At 28.6% G+C, this 17,002-nt stretch overlaps 1 protein-coding gene across 3 annotated transcripts in view; it reads left to right on the top strand.

Moving 5' to 3' along the window:
• Syt7 (Synaptotagmin 7) overlaps nucleotides 1–17,002 on the top strand; it is a 313,580-nt gene that overhangs the window by 197,302 nt on the left and 99,276 nt on the right. The gene's annotated exons all lie outside the window — the stretch shown is intronic.

Raw genomic sequence — 17,002 nt, 5'->3', positions numbered from 1 at the left:
AAAGCAAAAACTTTTTATTAATCCTGTGGAGATGCCTCAAACTACACTTAAATGTTACAAAAAAATTCCTATCATAATCAAAGAAAAATTTTATATTAGGTTTTATTTGAGTCTTAAAAATAAAATGTGTCCAGTCAATACAAAAGCAAGTCGGAATATTTTTTCTGAAAAGTGAGTCTTGATAATATTTGCATTCTAAATCTAATCATCTTATATTTATAGTAATACATTATTTTTATATACAATTTGAAGGCCCTGGAAATGGCACTGGCAAATCGACAAAATTATTGATCATTTATCGGAAAAAAGATAAAAAAAGGGAAATTGGATATTAGTTCTTCCCTTTTTTCCAAAGCTAATATGTGGTCTTTTGAATATAAAATTTGATTCATTTTTAATCCAATGACGTTGTTTTGTTTTTTTAAATAATACTTTTTTTATTTCAAAAAGATCGTGTCTTTTTAGGGGCCCTTTTTAAATTTTAATGATTATATATTTAAATACATATATATATATATATATATATGTATATATTTCGAGTACAAGATATGGTATATACAAGTTTCAACCAAAAACTGGGATTAATAATAATAAATAAATAAAAAAGAATTCACACTACTTGGTATGAAGATAATGCTTTTCTTCATCCATGAATACTTGATATATTAAATGTGTAATTTTTGACTGTTTTAACTTTGATTACTGAAATACAAGTATTGTGTGGCACATTATAAAGTTCTAATGGCCAGAGTTATATTACCCATAAATAAGTATACCCATGTAATTTGTATAGGTTAAAGTAAAATGATAGTATCAATCTATAGTTGATAATTATAATTTCAATGCAATTAAATAATGTATTTTAAGAAGAAAAGAATGAAACTTGTACACACGTTGCAACTTGTACACAATAAATATAATGTTAGTATGTTTTATGTTTTATGTTTTAAGTGATTATATATGACTTCTGTTAGTCTGAAGGTTAATTTTGGATCTGTTTTTTTACAGGTTTATATTAGCCTTAAATTACCATATGTTTTTATAACATAATAAAAGGTTTGAGATTATGGACTTAATTAATGCAATATACACTGCTTCCTTTAATCATTAAAATATTTATTCGCTTCTGGCTCTTACATAGTTAGAATAAGACAAAAGGAGAATAAATAAAAGTTTATGATGACAACGGATATAATATATACCATATTATTCAGAAGCATGAAGAAAAAAAAGAAGAGAAAAAAAGCCCAAAAACTTTGTTTTTCGTTTGCTTATCAAGCACAAATAACTTATAATGAGGTTTTTTCCTTTTATTATAGGTATACATTAGACTGTCCTATTTTGGGGTAAATAATATTTCTCCCCCTTTACAAAAAAAAAACATTTTTGGCTGGAAACAACCAAAAAACTAACTTTAAAAAGATTCAGGCCTCTTATGCCATTTTTACTCTGATTAGATGCCATTTTAATTAAAAAAATTGTCATTTTTAGGCCTCCTGTACCATTTCAAATATAATACTATGAATAGAAACCACGTTAACAATATAAAGGGCCTAATATTATTTGTGTCTTGCATATTTTATCAAATATAAAACAAGATAATGTTCCACCTTTTTGTTCAGCAACAGTCACTTAAATTACGATCAAATTTTTATATTGTTTAAATGCAAGTCGTTGAGGAAATGTTCCAAAACCCTTTGAATCATTAAAATAGTACCATATTATTTTTAACTGATAAATTCAATACTACAAGATGTAAAAGGTACAATTATTTACTCATAATATACTTGACCTAAAAATACCCACTGTTGACCCATAATTACTATTTTTTTACTGAACTAAAATGGTCTACACCAGGCAAAAAAATGGCTGGAAAGGCTTCAAACTGTACCAAAGTCAGTTTTTTGATTGTTTCCAGTCTAAAAATTATTTTTGTAGAGGGAAAGAACAATATTAAGGCGAAAACTGGACAGTCTAATGTATATATATAATTATTGTAGGTACATCTGTATTGATCTTTAAATGTATTTAAGCATGTTTGTGGATAGTGTAGTTTATTGAAGGAAAAGTCAAAGTAATACATAGTTCATTCGTACATATAACACAGTTATAGTTTTATATATATGTAAACATACATAAATATATAATCAACAATAATTTATCTTATATCTTTTCGAAAGAGTATAATTTATGTGTATCTCTAAATCCTAGGTTTAATAATATATGAAATTGCCGACAAAGAGAAATACTAGATAACAATACATACGCATAAATATAGTTGAATGTTTAGGATGGACAAAGCAAAAAAAAAAAAAAAAAAAGAGAAGCCATGAATTTACCCTTTTAACTGAATTAACAAAGTAAAGTTACATACGTCATAAGGGAGAATGAAAAAACAAAAGATAAGGTGCCGTCATCTGTGGTATCATAAAAAAGCTATATATTGTGGGGAAAAAATATATCTACCCTCATGTCCATGTATCTCCTCAAGCTAATAGGCGTGTTTCTTTACTTTGTTTTAAAGCTGTCAGATGTACTTATTTTACATTTTTTGTGGGTAGAGTAATTTTCGAAAATGAAGTACATATATATTGTAAGATAAAATATGAAATCTCTTATTAATAGGGATATAATTTCTTGAGAGCACGAGGAGAAGACAAAAGCAAGGTCCTTGTTAGTATTAGCTGACTGTCAGATGATTTGAGAGGTGGGAAAAAATGAATTTCTGCTATAAAAAGAAGAACCTAAAATAGCAATAGGGGAGAGAAAATATTATTAATTGGCTTAAAAATATGTATATATTCATTTTATTATACATTTTATGACTACTTACATTAATGATGGGAGATAATTCTTTATTCAGAGGGAGATGTTAACACTTCAACGATTGATTAAATTTTGAACAAAAAGAAAAAAAAAAAGCATACCGTTTTTTCTTTAATAATGGTTAAACTTTGTTTTTTCTCTACAATGTTCCATACATAACTATTAACTATGCATCCTTTTTATTTTGATAATTATACTGGTAAAATGATTCTCTCAATTTTTATAAAATTGTGTCTAATTTGTTCAATTTTATTTTTAAAGCATCAAAATAGCCTACAGGCAATTTTTTAGTGCAATTTAAAAAAGGGGCTAGAAACGATACTTTTATTCAAGACAAGCTCCGATCTCGAGACCGGTAATTTCCTTCCCAGGAAATTAATTCCCTGGACATTTCAGTCTCAGTTTGGAGAATGGTATTTAGTGAATACTACTTTTTCTTGTATTGGCCATCAACCATTACATTAGAATTAAAGGATGAAAGTAATTTTGTATCATGTAGAGGAATTTTTATGTCATAAAATCTAATAACTTCTTTGACAGAAAGTTAATATAAACATACATAAATAGAAATATTCAGTAAAATATCTAATTATTCTCTAATTCTACGTGGAAACTGACTTAGAGCAATTATGATTCGTTGAGTCGATAACTGTCTCCTCTTATTCTAATAAGATATTCTTTGTTTCGAAATTACTTCATTATTATGAAAAGGTTGCAATAATTGATTTTATACTATCCGCTCTTGCTTTTTCCCATTAATGAGAAAAAAACAGAAAGTATGAGTGATGGACAAACTTATATAATGTACCCAAAAACTATATTGAGCTTAGCCCAAAGTTCAAGATATCATATTTAGCTACAAAAAAAAAATTATCTGACCTCTATCCAGTATTAGGAAATAAGGTAAAGATATATGTTATTGCTTTTCCATCATTATATTTGGTAGAACGTTCTTTGTAATTCCCTTGCTATTTTTCAATAAAGCAAGCAAGCTCGGAATTTCCAAACGTGGGGATCTAGGTTTTCTTCTTAGTAAGCTTAAACCTAATATGGAGGAACAAATAATACTATTCCTTCACCAAATACACCCACCCCATTATTTTCATTTTGGTAGTAAATCTTATATGTATTTATAACGGGGGGCGCTAGAAGTTTATTTTGAAATAAATAAATAATTATTGACATTATCACATAATCTTTGAACTTGACATGTGTATCAGGAAAATAGTTGTAGGAACCGGTGTTAATATCAATTTTAACATCATTTTCTTTCTGTTTTTTTTTCGACGTATACCTAAGCATATATTTATCGTTTATATGATAAATATTATTTATCAATGCCCCTTGATGGTGATATCCTACAAAGAGGAAATTATGATGAAATTGCAACTTCTCTTTGATACTATTGTTCTCCTGAATATTGAGACTTGAATATAAATTAACTAAAACTAATAAATGATTCCGAAACATCCCTCAAGTTTTATATTTTATGAAATAGTAAATATTGAGCGATTTACTTCCATTGATTTAATACAGTTTCTCTTATCAGAGAAGTAAAGTTTAAATATATCACAATCTAATGTATGATATAATGGAGGATTTTAACTGTCTATCTATGTATATTGTTCACCTTCACCAATACTTATTTGACTCGATTTGGAGATCAGTACCGTTTTTGTGATCGTTTATGTATCAAAAATAGTTCTTTCTGTAGCATTCTTTTTTTCCTTAAAATGTAAATTGAGGATTATATTATTCTGTATCACTGAAGGAAGGAACTTTAAAGAAACTTTTAAAATTCAGCATTATAACTTCAAAGTTAAATCGTCTCAATTCCTTTACAAATAGATAAATTTAATTGAAAAAAAATCATTTTCAAATAGGTGACAAAAACGGCTTTTAAAGTTTGAAACTTTTCAAACATATTTTTTTCATTAGTACACAACAGAAAATCAACTTAACAGATCATATCCAAAATTTGAGTTATTATTATATTAGTAAATAATATCCTCTCAGCTCGACAACTGAACAGATCAATCAGATTCTTGTATTTATCAACCATTAAAAAGGATGCTTTATTTCTGAAGTGTCTTGGAACATGTTTTTCCTTTTATTCATTAGGATCCGAAATCCTCAGACTAATAGCAATATGGTTAATTGCCACAAAGAAACAAGTTTGTTCACCCATATAATAACAAAATACACATAAGATATAAACACGCAAGATTGTAAGATAGTTGAGTCCCGAGGAAACATAAGTGAAGGGACGAAGTAAGAACACCACAGTCTTTGATTGTGATAAGTTAATGAATTATTTTATAGTATATATCATATTAACAAATGCATAATATACTTTCATGGACGAAGTCCAGCTTAATCTAGGTATATAAATGTACTTCTATTTTCCATGGTATAAATAATATCCACGCATCGGATTCCATTCCTCCTCACTATTTAAGATTTATTAGGACGTTATTTCTAATCCATAAACACCATAACTCTTTGATATACGTCTCCCATCCATAACTAGTCATCCCTCATCTCCAGTGCCGACTGCCCACCTACCATCCCTCCCTCTACACATAAACTACTAACTAGTTTTGTAACATAAACCGTATGACGTTACTGAATCTCCTTCTCCAATGTGTAAATGAAATAAATGTCCGGGGATGAATTTTACAAGGAATGAAATTACCTAGCACCCTCCGATCTATTTTCAAGCCATTCATTCAGGGGGTCCCATAATGGGTGAGTAGAAAAAAGAGGTGACGGGTTCAATTTTTTAACATGATAATTGTGAAAAGGTGTGCCCATAACCATTTGGTCTGGTAGGGCTTTAATTTTTAATTGTCAGGCCTAGTTGGATTGCATTTTTTTATTTGCAAGCTAAATTTTTTGGAGTTTAACCTCTTCAGAGAGTGGGTTCTGTCTTTATTATTTTATTTCCCGTTAGAAACATTAATGCAAGACTGGGGGGGGCGGGGGCGTGTGAGAGGACGTGTTAAGAACTTGCATTTCAACGTTACATATATATTTGTGCCGTTTTGTACATATTTCAACTTGATATTTTGCATTTACTATTTATGTTACATTCTTTAATTATTTATTATATTTGTTGGAGGTTTTTATTATTTCTCAGAAAATAATAAATGTCAAAGGCAAATAATATATTCAGCTTTTTGTGAGAGTATCATATTGAATATACATATTATTGGCTAATATCTTGAATAGGTCACCAAATTGATTCGGATGGGCCTTTTATATTGCATACCTGGTCATATTGTGTATTATAATGAATCATCCACAGCTGGCTAGACCTATACATCATTATATGAAATAGGGTATTTTAGCCTAAGTAAGATTGTAATTTTTTTAGGTATTTATTAATTTCTCATTATAATTGCTAAATATTTCGTTAAAATTGGGACAAATTTAATTTTTCAAGGCCAAATTGCTTCAAAAAAGGGCAATATGGCAACCCTGTTCAGGGGTGTCCACAATATTATTTAAATATACATATATAATATTTTTTCAGGGGGAGGGTTCATAATTTTTTGAAAAAATTAGCAATTTCGGGTAAAAATTTATTTAGGGAGTCCCACAACCCCCTCCCTGCGGACGCCCCTGCTATTAAAGTCTCAAAAAATACAAGATAACGTCAAAAAAAAAAAAAATGTTTGTACGTATTATGTGCGTTCTATGCGTTTTGAAGATATTGTGACAATTTTGCTACAAAATACTGCTTAAAGTGAGAATGAGTATTGGCTGTACTTAAACATTTACTGGACAGCAATGCATCCTGCAGGTTGGAAATCCCTGGGATAGATAGTAACTCTATTGTGATACATTGTTCTATTCTCACAACGTCAATGGGAGAACGCAGGAGCGTATGGTGGCACCAAGCTTAGTTAAAATAACATTTTCTTATTTGAAATACAACTAAGTTTAGTGGTATTTCGGAAAGTTAATCCTTAAGTACATAGGTGCCATAAGTAAACATCTGCTAATCCCCTATTTTTTGTGGTCATTTCAGTGAACAAGTATCTTCTTCTAATCGTAATTAATTCATGTCTCTTTCCATTGAACTACCAATAATTTCGCCTATTTATATGACTTCCTTTATTTTGTTTATTCATCATGTAATGTCTGCAAATGATCTTAACAGAGAAATGCAAGCCTCTCCGTCCAACTTCGACAAAAAAATGATCCCACTATGAAGAATGGTCATTAAAATACAAATTGTTTGGTTAGACATTTCATAGAAAGTTATCAATGTACAAAGCAATTGGAAGTTGTAAACAAAAAATCAGACCTATAATTTTTGAATATACTGGTTTTCTTTACAGGTTATAAAAGCTGATATAAAAAATCTTTTTTTGAAACTTAAGTCTGGTTCTTTTTTTTTTATACTTGAATTTTTTTACATAAAATATAAACTTATTTTGAAAATATGTTTCAAAATCAAAGGGAAATAATTTGTTTTCTGTTGAATTTCGGATTTTATTTCTTAGTCAAAAGTTCATTCAAACAAATAAAAATGTATACCAAAAATCAAACTTCTAGAAAATTTGATATTATACAAATAAATAATTAGATATAAGTAATTAGTGCATTATAGTTTATCTAAAAAGGCATATGAATATGAAATCTAAAAGGTTTTTTGCATGATTTTTTTATATTAATTTTACATGGATTTTCCAAAAAAATATAACATTAATTGGAAAGTGATATATTATAATCCAGAAAGTATCGTATTATTAACTACACGTATATTACCGCCTAGGTATACTGGACCCTTATTGAATCTTTGGTATCTTTTTAAGACTTCATCACAAAATGTTGGGTTTATTAATATGTTTCTTCTTTAGCAAAGACTATTACATACACAATAAATTTGATTTCATACTCGTATAAATGGATTATTCATAACCGAAAGAACTAAGCCACTCCACGTTGTTAATAGATAATTTGTTAGTTTTTTGTCCGTAGCTATTTACTTATTAGAGAAATAACATTGAATTTAGCTTTTCGAGCATATTTGGACAAAAGTTTGAGTTAGTTAATCTTTATTCTATGTCAATATGCTTCTATTACTTTTCTTATTTAATGATAGGCTTTAAGGTTTGTTAACTTAGTGTTCATACTTTTATTGGGTCTATTAGACCCATTGGTACTATATACTATTGTGTTTTTATGTATGTAGAATATAATATTAGACTGAGGAAATAAAAAAACCGTCTTTTATTTAATATCTAGAGGTACAAAAAAAGTCCCTAGATTATAATTAGTTTGGATTAATAGGGGAATTAAGATAAACAATCACATTTAAAAGAGTCAAATGGACCCTTTTGGTATTCTAAGGGTTAAAAAGAAGGCGGGGAAAATATGAGATCAAATCTTTCACGACATATTTTTGGACTTTGGAAAAAAACCCATATATTCTTCCAATTTTTGAGGAAAAAATTTGAGAATTTACCTTTATAGTAATTTTCTACACATGTTCTGGGAATTTTGTGGCTGTAATATCCCTGTCTAGTATACCTATCCTGTTCAACGTACTTCGCTTCACTCTTTTAATTTGCGCGATGGATTTGCACTAAATAAGTATAGTAATCATTAAAATATTGCAGTGTCTTCCTATGACCTAGAAATTGTCTTTGAAGTTTATATCCAATAAGTATATTTCCTTCTATATGAATGACCAAGTATTGAATTTACGTCCCTTATGTTCAATATAATAATTTTCCCCAAGCATGTTGCCATTGAACTACGTTGTTCCATCAATTTTTTAGGCCATTAAAGGGTGTTGAACGTACGATGAATTATTCTATAAACAACTATGCAATTTTTAACTGAATTCACATGATGCATTCTTCACATGAAAGGAGAAAATCCTTACAGCTTTATACATTCAAAATTTAGGTTGTGAAATACAGTACATAAACCCCTATTATATTTTTTTCCACTACTTTCTTTACACATTTTTGCATTTCGAAAACATATTCACTATATATTTTTCATATGATAATAGGCCTGCCTTTTCAAAGTATTCTAAATATGGATTATTCATTCATTGGGTGAGAGACAACACTACCAATACTCTTTATTTATTTGTTAATGGATGTTTCATTTTGATCATAGGCATTAATATAAATATGTGTATAAATGCGACTTTAATTTTTGATTTATGAGTATCAAAAACAACATGTTTTTTTTTATGTGTGTTTTTTTTTTTTTTTTGAAATTTTAGCTTTTAGCAACAAAGAATAACTCATAATTAAATTGGTTGGCGTATTTCATATAATATATCTATGTATGAAACCAGGTGTATGAATAACATTTTTTCTATGGAATTTTTCTTCACACATATATGTACATAGCAAATATATTCTACCATTGAAATATTTATTTATTTATGAAAAATAAATTTTAGACAAAAATGTAAATTTTTATATTTTTTCAAAACAATTTCTCATGTTAAAAAAATTACATACGTTTCTTAAAAGTTTATGTATATTGTATATACAATGTATATAAGGCTGCCCAGTCTATGTATATATATCTATTTAGCTACACAAACGTACGAGATATGAATTTTTTGTAATTGTTCACAAATGACGAAAATAGTAAAAAAACCAAAATTGTGCATACCTCTCGTCGAAGTTTTGTAATAACTAAAGTTTTTAACAGATTCTAAATTGGATAAAATAATTAAAAAAATTATTTTAAAATTTATTTTTATATTATAAAAAGGAATACAATAAAATTTCCAAAGTAGACCTTATAATACACGACAAAAACTCAACTCTTGAACTTATTTTTGTGACTAGAATTTGACTTTTCTACTGGAGATTGTCATTCATAGAACTAGTGTTAGTTTCACATTGTGTGGCATATTTTACCAGTTTCAAACATCTTGAAACAGTTTAAAAAGTTTTAACATATTTCAAACTTATATTTTTGATCTTAATATAGTTGATCAACCACATTTTTTTGTCAAGTTAGGCAAATTACTAGCCACCAGCCATATCAGTACCACGATTTGGCGCTATGTGCTCTAATTATAAGTTCAAGTTCTGCTAAAACTTAGATGTGCTCTTCTAAAACTTATTTGTAATGGGTAAAGATTCCCAATTTTCTCATTTATCAGAAATGTGTCTTTTCGTCCATGAAAGTAAATGCTTTCAATACCAACTGAAAAGTTATTCATTTGAACTCAAAGAGGATACGTTCGATAATCACTCACTTCCAGAAGAAGAATGATAAGAAAATTTTAATGGCAGATAGAGCGGGTGTAATATTATAATGTTTCCTTAAACTTTATCAGATAAACTCCATCTGAACTATTAAAGGAACATTTAAAGTTTTATAAATATAAAATTATCTATACTAAAACAAGAGAGTAATAATTAATCTCACATTTATCTTTGCAAGTGTTTAAAGTGCTACATTTGCAGATAGATGAGAAGATTTTAATGAGAAGAAAAGTACCTAATTAGTTTTTAATGAAATTAACTTTTTCATAATAATTATAATCTTTATTTATGAATGCAATGCCCTCAATATAATCGGAATTTATTGAGTTTGGCTGTTTTATTGAATATTTGGTGTTTTAAGTATAGTAGGTTCAAGTTAAGAAAGGCTTTTTTGTGATGTTGTTATTTTTAAGTTTTTTTGTGTGATTTATGAGGTTAAAACTTCTCATTGCTTTTTTTTCACTTTTAAAATTAATTAACTCGGCTCAATTTGAAGAAGAAGGCCTAAAAATCATCATAACTATTTTTGTTGATTATAAAATAAAACAAAGTTTGAAAGGTTCAAACTTTGAAATTAAATTAGATTTACTTTGAACTTTTTTTTTCTATGCCTTCTAATATATTCTGTGAACATATACGTCTTTTTTTTACGCAAAGTGCTTTTATTAAACAACCGAGATTTTAATGTTAATATTATAACATTAGCTAATATGTTAAATAAATCAATGTTTAATTTTTCCAATTTAATGTAAGGAAAATATTGACTAAACAAGTAATGAAAATAGTTTAATCAATAACTTTTAAAACAAATTTTTGATTATTGTGGTAAAAAACCTAATATTTGTACAAAAAAGTTATCTCCCCAAAAACAATGCAAGTTTCCTTGCATTGTTTTTGTTTTCTGTATTGTTCCAAATATTTAAGCTTCACAGTAAGCATGTCTGTAAGCCAAAGCACAAAGCAGTTGTCCATAATAAAGGATGTCGTTTTTCTAGAAAAAAAAAACAACAAGTACGAGGAGAAGGTGGGAGCAAGAATTATGATATCACTGAATTTAGACAACCCTTGTTACTATCAATTGGGGAGAACATTAATTACTGGGATAATGAGAAAAGCCTTTTTACATTTAAAATAGTACTTGTGAAGATAATAATATCACAAATTCATATATGTATATTTATTTTCACTATTATTTACAGAAAAAATAATTAAGAATGTTTACTTCAGAGAAGGAAGTTAAAACACCACGACATATTAAATAATAATAATAAAAAAAGAAACACCACACACGCAATAGATTTATTCTTTTCTAATTTCTAAACTTTGTCTTTTGTAACAAAAATGTCATCCTTATTATAATATTAACCTTAATATATCTTCTTTCTTATGAATAATTGATTGAAAGTTAATAATTAGAAGCTTGTTAATGCATAGAGTAATTGTGCTCTCTTTTATTTATACCAAATATCCACTAGTTTTGCTCCAACCTTTATTCGGAATAACAACAAAATTGATGCTCAATTAAAAAATAATCTTTGAAAGTTTTGAGTACATCAAATCCTGAACTGTGATTCATTTATTGAATTTATAACCTCAGAGTATTTATTTTTTCTTCTTCATTAATTTTCTTCTGGCTTTAAAGTGTTAATTTAAATGATTAAACCAAGTCTATTTTAAAAATTATAAGTAACATATCTAAAGAGATTCAAACAATAATAGATATATCTTGCTATGTTATGTCAAGTTTTGGACATGTTAAAGTCGCAAACATTTCTGAGTTAGTGAGCCCAAAACAAAATAGTTTTTCAAATTTCCCCAGTCTTTTTTATCTTATATGTATTTTCTTGTAATCATAGTTATGGAACTACTAAAATTAATTGTGATGTCAAAAGTTATAAGTATTAAAATAAATAAATATATGTATTTACACAATAGCTTCGCTTTTATTAAACCTTTTCTTATTCCTTTGAAGATATATTTCATTTTTATAATTCAATTTTTCATTTAGATTATTTTAGTCAAAAAAGGAAAAAATATATATATATCAAATAATAAAAAAGTGGCTTATAAGAACTATTTTTTTCGATATGAAAAACCTACCATTCATATATTATATACAAGTAAAAATAAAATAATGATTGTCTAATTAAAATAATGATATTTTTCTTATTATCGCTGTGATGGGAGGATATTCATAATTGTGCTTCAGATTGTACAAGAGTTGTTGACATCACTGAAGACGGTTTTTTTTTAAACTTTGGGAAGGGAGTGGCCTCTCCATTCTTCTAAGCTACCGCATTTCAGATGTCCTTTGTTGGGGCTCTACTCTTGGGTTTGTACTCATCAGCCAAACGATTTCTTGCACGACAGACTGTGGCCTTGCTGACGTTTAAGGGCTTGATGATATCTGAGGTGATCTTCCTGTGCGGATTAAATTTTCTAAGATGGCTCTTCTGGACTCCGTCGCAACATATACATAATTTTTTATTTTATAACATGTACATCAATCAATGGTTTAGAATCTAAGCTATTCGAAAATAATCGGTACTTTAAGATTTAATCAATAACACCTATTTCAAACTTTTTTTTAGAAGGTTTCATTACTTTTTCTACATTCTGTATATTATTGTTGCAAATCGAGGCAAAAGTATTTTGTATTGAGCCTCGAAACGTGTCTTGGTGCTTTGTTTATAACTCTAAGTCAGGTTTAATTTACAGGTTCAAGTTGGATTATCTCGAGACTTTCAGTTATAATGTGAAGGATGTGTTTATTCTAAACCTCATGTACTTTTGTCAAACACCAGTTGAATGTTTTTTCATAATTATTCGTAGGTTTAATGCCGTTTCACACCCTAATTTCTTGGGTATTCTCTGTGCAAAAAGTGAATGACCACCTTAATTGAAATATTTTACCAAGACAAATTGTATCTCAGGGTTACCATATTTAACATAATCACAGATGCTATTTTTTTTTACAATCGTGGAATAGCTCTTTTTTGCATTTAAGAGATTTAAAACAATATTACAGGCATATCAGAGTAAATATTCTTTTAATTCTTGAGTTGTAAGCTCTACGAGCTTCTTGTATTTATGTCAAATGAAAGAAAAATTGGCATGGTAATCCAGACAATTTGAAGAAATTTGAAATTCAATTCAGTCGAGTAAAACTTAGTTTCCTTAGTTTCTTGATTTTTTTTTTTTAAAGTTGATGGTTTATTTATCCAAATATGAGTGATATATTAAGAGCATAGAACATATCTTGAAAAAATAATCATGTTTTTATTACTATGCAATATAATAATAATATATTATATTTTTTAAAGAGTATATAATTCATTCTATTATATAATGGAATAACTACAAAAGGGCAATGGGGTAACGAGGATTAAATTACCTTCTTTTAGGACTGACATGTGGGATCGGACAGAATGGGATCGGTGCGTACCACAGGCCTCAGTCCTAAATAAGGACCGACACATCACTTGCTACAATTAGCCATGAGATAAAATATTAACACAAATCCCACTCGGCATCTAGTAAGAGCATGAGTAAGAAAAAAGCAATGCAAATCTTCTATTCTACTTTGAATCCAGTAGGAACTTACAGTTTTAACTACCAAACAAATCCTCAGTGTTATAAATCGGTCTTCATAAGCACTATCTATATGCGATTATTTATAACTAGATGCCCCCTTATTCAGAGTAAAAAAATAACGGTTTATAAAAATAAAAACACATCGCACTGTCCCTTATATACAAAAAATGGTACGTCAGAAATGCTTAAAATTTTCAACACTTATAATGTCCCATTTAGCTCTTATTTCTAATAATGGTAGCTGCACGGCTTTTAACACTAGTACATATGTATAGATCTTAAAAGAGGTCGTTTGTAATATTGAAAAGCTTATAAAATACTTATCAAAGGGGCTGTATCTTCAATGGAAGGATGTCAATAGTTTGCTATTGTAATTTTTTTGATAAAGATAGGTATGAATTACTGTTGGGTTTTGGTCGGAAAACTAATTATGTTTTTTTAATTAAGTTCGGTCTGGACTTGTCTAGAGAGACAAATTCAATCTAGAATTGTCTACAAAATTTTAAAAATCATGTCACGTAAATTAATTTTTTTTAAAGTATAAGTTTAGAGTAAACTAACTAAGGATGAAATGAAATTACAAGCTACTCAGCTCCTTTTTCTATTATGTTTCCTTTTTTTCCTGCCAATCTACGGCTGTAAAGGCGGGCTACCAAATCTGTCATACGTTCACATTAGGGTGATACACTTGTCCCAATATTATCAGAATCAGGAGAACCTAATTTTGGTACTGCAGCTAGATAAGTAGAACACAAATACAAAGTTTTAGTAAATTTGGTGAACATTTACATCTAGCAAAATTAATATTTTTGAACGTGTAGAATGCAAAAGTTTTTTTAACATGGTTTTAAAAAAAAAAATGTTTCAAAGTAACATATTTTTATAATCAAATAAAAAATATCTTGTTTTACAATTTTTTTTGTACCTTCACTTTCCTTGATTTATTGTATTTAGCAATAAAGGATAGCGCCTAGACCGGTTATTAAATAAAAAGGACAATATTTAACTTCAGTTCAGAAAAGAAGACGGAAAATAATATTTTTTTCCTTGTAGTTATTTTTTTTAATACTAATAATCATCTTTATATAATAATAGAAATTTATAATTAAATTAGTAACTACATTGCACATAAGTACATATATCGTCTATCTTGAAATGCTAACCATTTTTTTTTTTTTTTACTTTTTGCTTTCATCGATTTAGAAGAGAATATCTTGAGCCATGCCTCTTACTGCAGAGTTTTTGTTTCAAAGTTAGTAATTTCCATACCTATTATGTCATTTCAAACTTGATCAAAATAATGCTAATGATACGAGTAGTTCTTTAGCTAGGTACCACAAATGTGCGGAGAATGTCTTAATTGCTGTATTTGCACAAGTTTTATAGATCTTCAAATAACTAATCAAGCTATTGACTGGTATGATATCATTCAAAGGTGCTGCTGAAGGAAGTTGAGCTGTAAGCCACCAAGAAAGGTAACCAAAATTTTTAAGAACGATTTAGTTTCTGCTGCTGTCCAGTCACAAATACCATCTTATGAGGTAATTCTTGAGCTATACTTTTGCGGAGCAGATCGCTCTTTATAACCTAAAGAAGCTTAGACATCCACTCTGCTTTGTGTAAGGCACCTGGTCAGATGAATTTTCGAAACCTTTATCCTTTCCCTCAGAAGAGAATTACCATCATTACCAGTTCCTTACAATCTCCACTAAGAAAAGTCTTAGTGGACAACATTTTGCAAAGCTGAAGAATATATTCTTCTTCTCTTCTAATCTACCGTCCAGAGATGAATAATTAAGGTCCTTGATATCACATTAAAATAATGATTTAGGCAAAAGAATAGTTTTACCCAAGAAGCAAATATTGACCAATCCTTCTAATGAACAAAACGTGCGTGTGGATCTAAACTCGTCAATTAGTTATACGTACTTGCTGTTATTGCTATTAAATGTTTATTTCATATAAAATCGTTTTTCCTTTAAAGAAAGTAACAGTATTGCCAGTAGAGTTGTTCAGTTTTAGCAATGTCATTATTAATCATTGCGTACATGGAAGAACAAAGAACATTACTACGTATTGCGTAGTGATGATTATATTCTTTGCTTTTATAAAATCAATCTCTTCATTCTATAAGTTATCAAACTACAAACGAACTTACTTATTTCCACTTATCATGGCTTCAGGAACAAGGAGCACTCAGGTGCACTTTTTATTTGGCAGTCCCCACGAACTTCCCTTAAATCTTTTTCCGAGTAAGCTAAACTTAATGAAATATGACATCTACCTTAAAAATTAATATCCCAATGGAGTAAGACTATCAAGAAAACAACATCTTCAAATCGTGGGAACAATGTCAAGGAATGATAAAAGTATTTGGGAGAAGTCTAACATCCCTTCCTACGACATCCCCCAGCAAAAAATTGACAAATTTATGGTTGTCAACAAGGACCATGCAAAGAAAAAGAATATACAAAACCAATAAAGTGATGAACCTGTTGGTGTTTTTTTTTTTTAAGTTGTCAGATCTTTTTGATACTACTTTATGTTCTTGCTATAAGAATAAGAAAATTAGTTAATTTTAAGTTAAAAATTACACATTTAAAATACGACGGAATGAATTTCATTTCTATAGGGCTCAAAACTTAAAAAAAATAAATCATGATCACTTCATCTATTGACAAGGAAGCAAGTCCATTGGAAAAAATTAATCAAAATTGTTCAAAGGCAAGAAAGAAAAAAGGAAATGGGAAAATGAATAGAGCGAGAAAAAGAAAAAATATCTTCTTTGTCAAAAAAAAAAAATCAAAATTCGAAACGACAAAGTTACATTTTTGGCGATAATAAGAGCAATTTGGATGATTGTGGTATGCAAAATAATCAAGTAGGCTAACCAGTATTGCAAATAAACAATATCGAACTCCAAGATTCTTATTAAGTATTTTAGTTTGTTCTGCTGTAGCAAATGGAAATACATTATTAAGGATGTGAATCTAGCTACTCCCCAAAATTTACTTTCATTTTCGAAAGTGGGTACAAAGGGAAATAAATATTTAAATAATATGAATCAAATTACTGAAGAAAACAAAGAGATCATTTGCATCAAGTTTGATTGTTGCAAAGATCTTACAAAAACCTTGTCTGCGTATCAAAGATCTGAAATATTTGAGGAGAATATAACACTATTTGTAGAACCTGAAGGCAAATATATCAACCATTTCCCCCTATTTCTGGAAAAGTAGAACACATTGCAAGAGTGTTATTTTCCTTAAACTTCTGAATTTGGAAGTCTTAATTCTATCAACGCCATTAGATGTGATGAAACTGCA

This window comes from Lepeophtheirus salmonis, chromosome 5 (assembly GCF_016086655.4).
Source record: "Lepeophtheirus salmonis chromosome 5, UVic_Lsal_1.4, whole genome shotgun sequence".
Lineage (NCBI taxonomy): Eukaryota > Metazoa > Arthropoda > Copepoda > Siphonostomatoida > Caligidae > Lepeophtheirus > Lepeophtheirus salmonis.
This window is presented reverse-complemented; position numbering and strand designations above follow the sequence as displayed.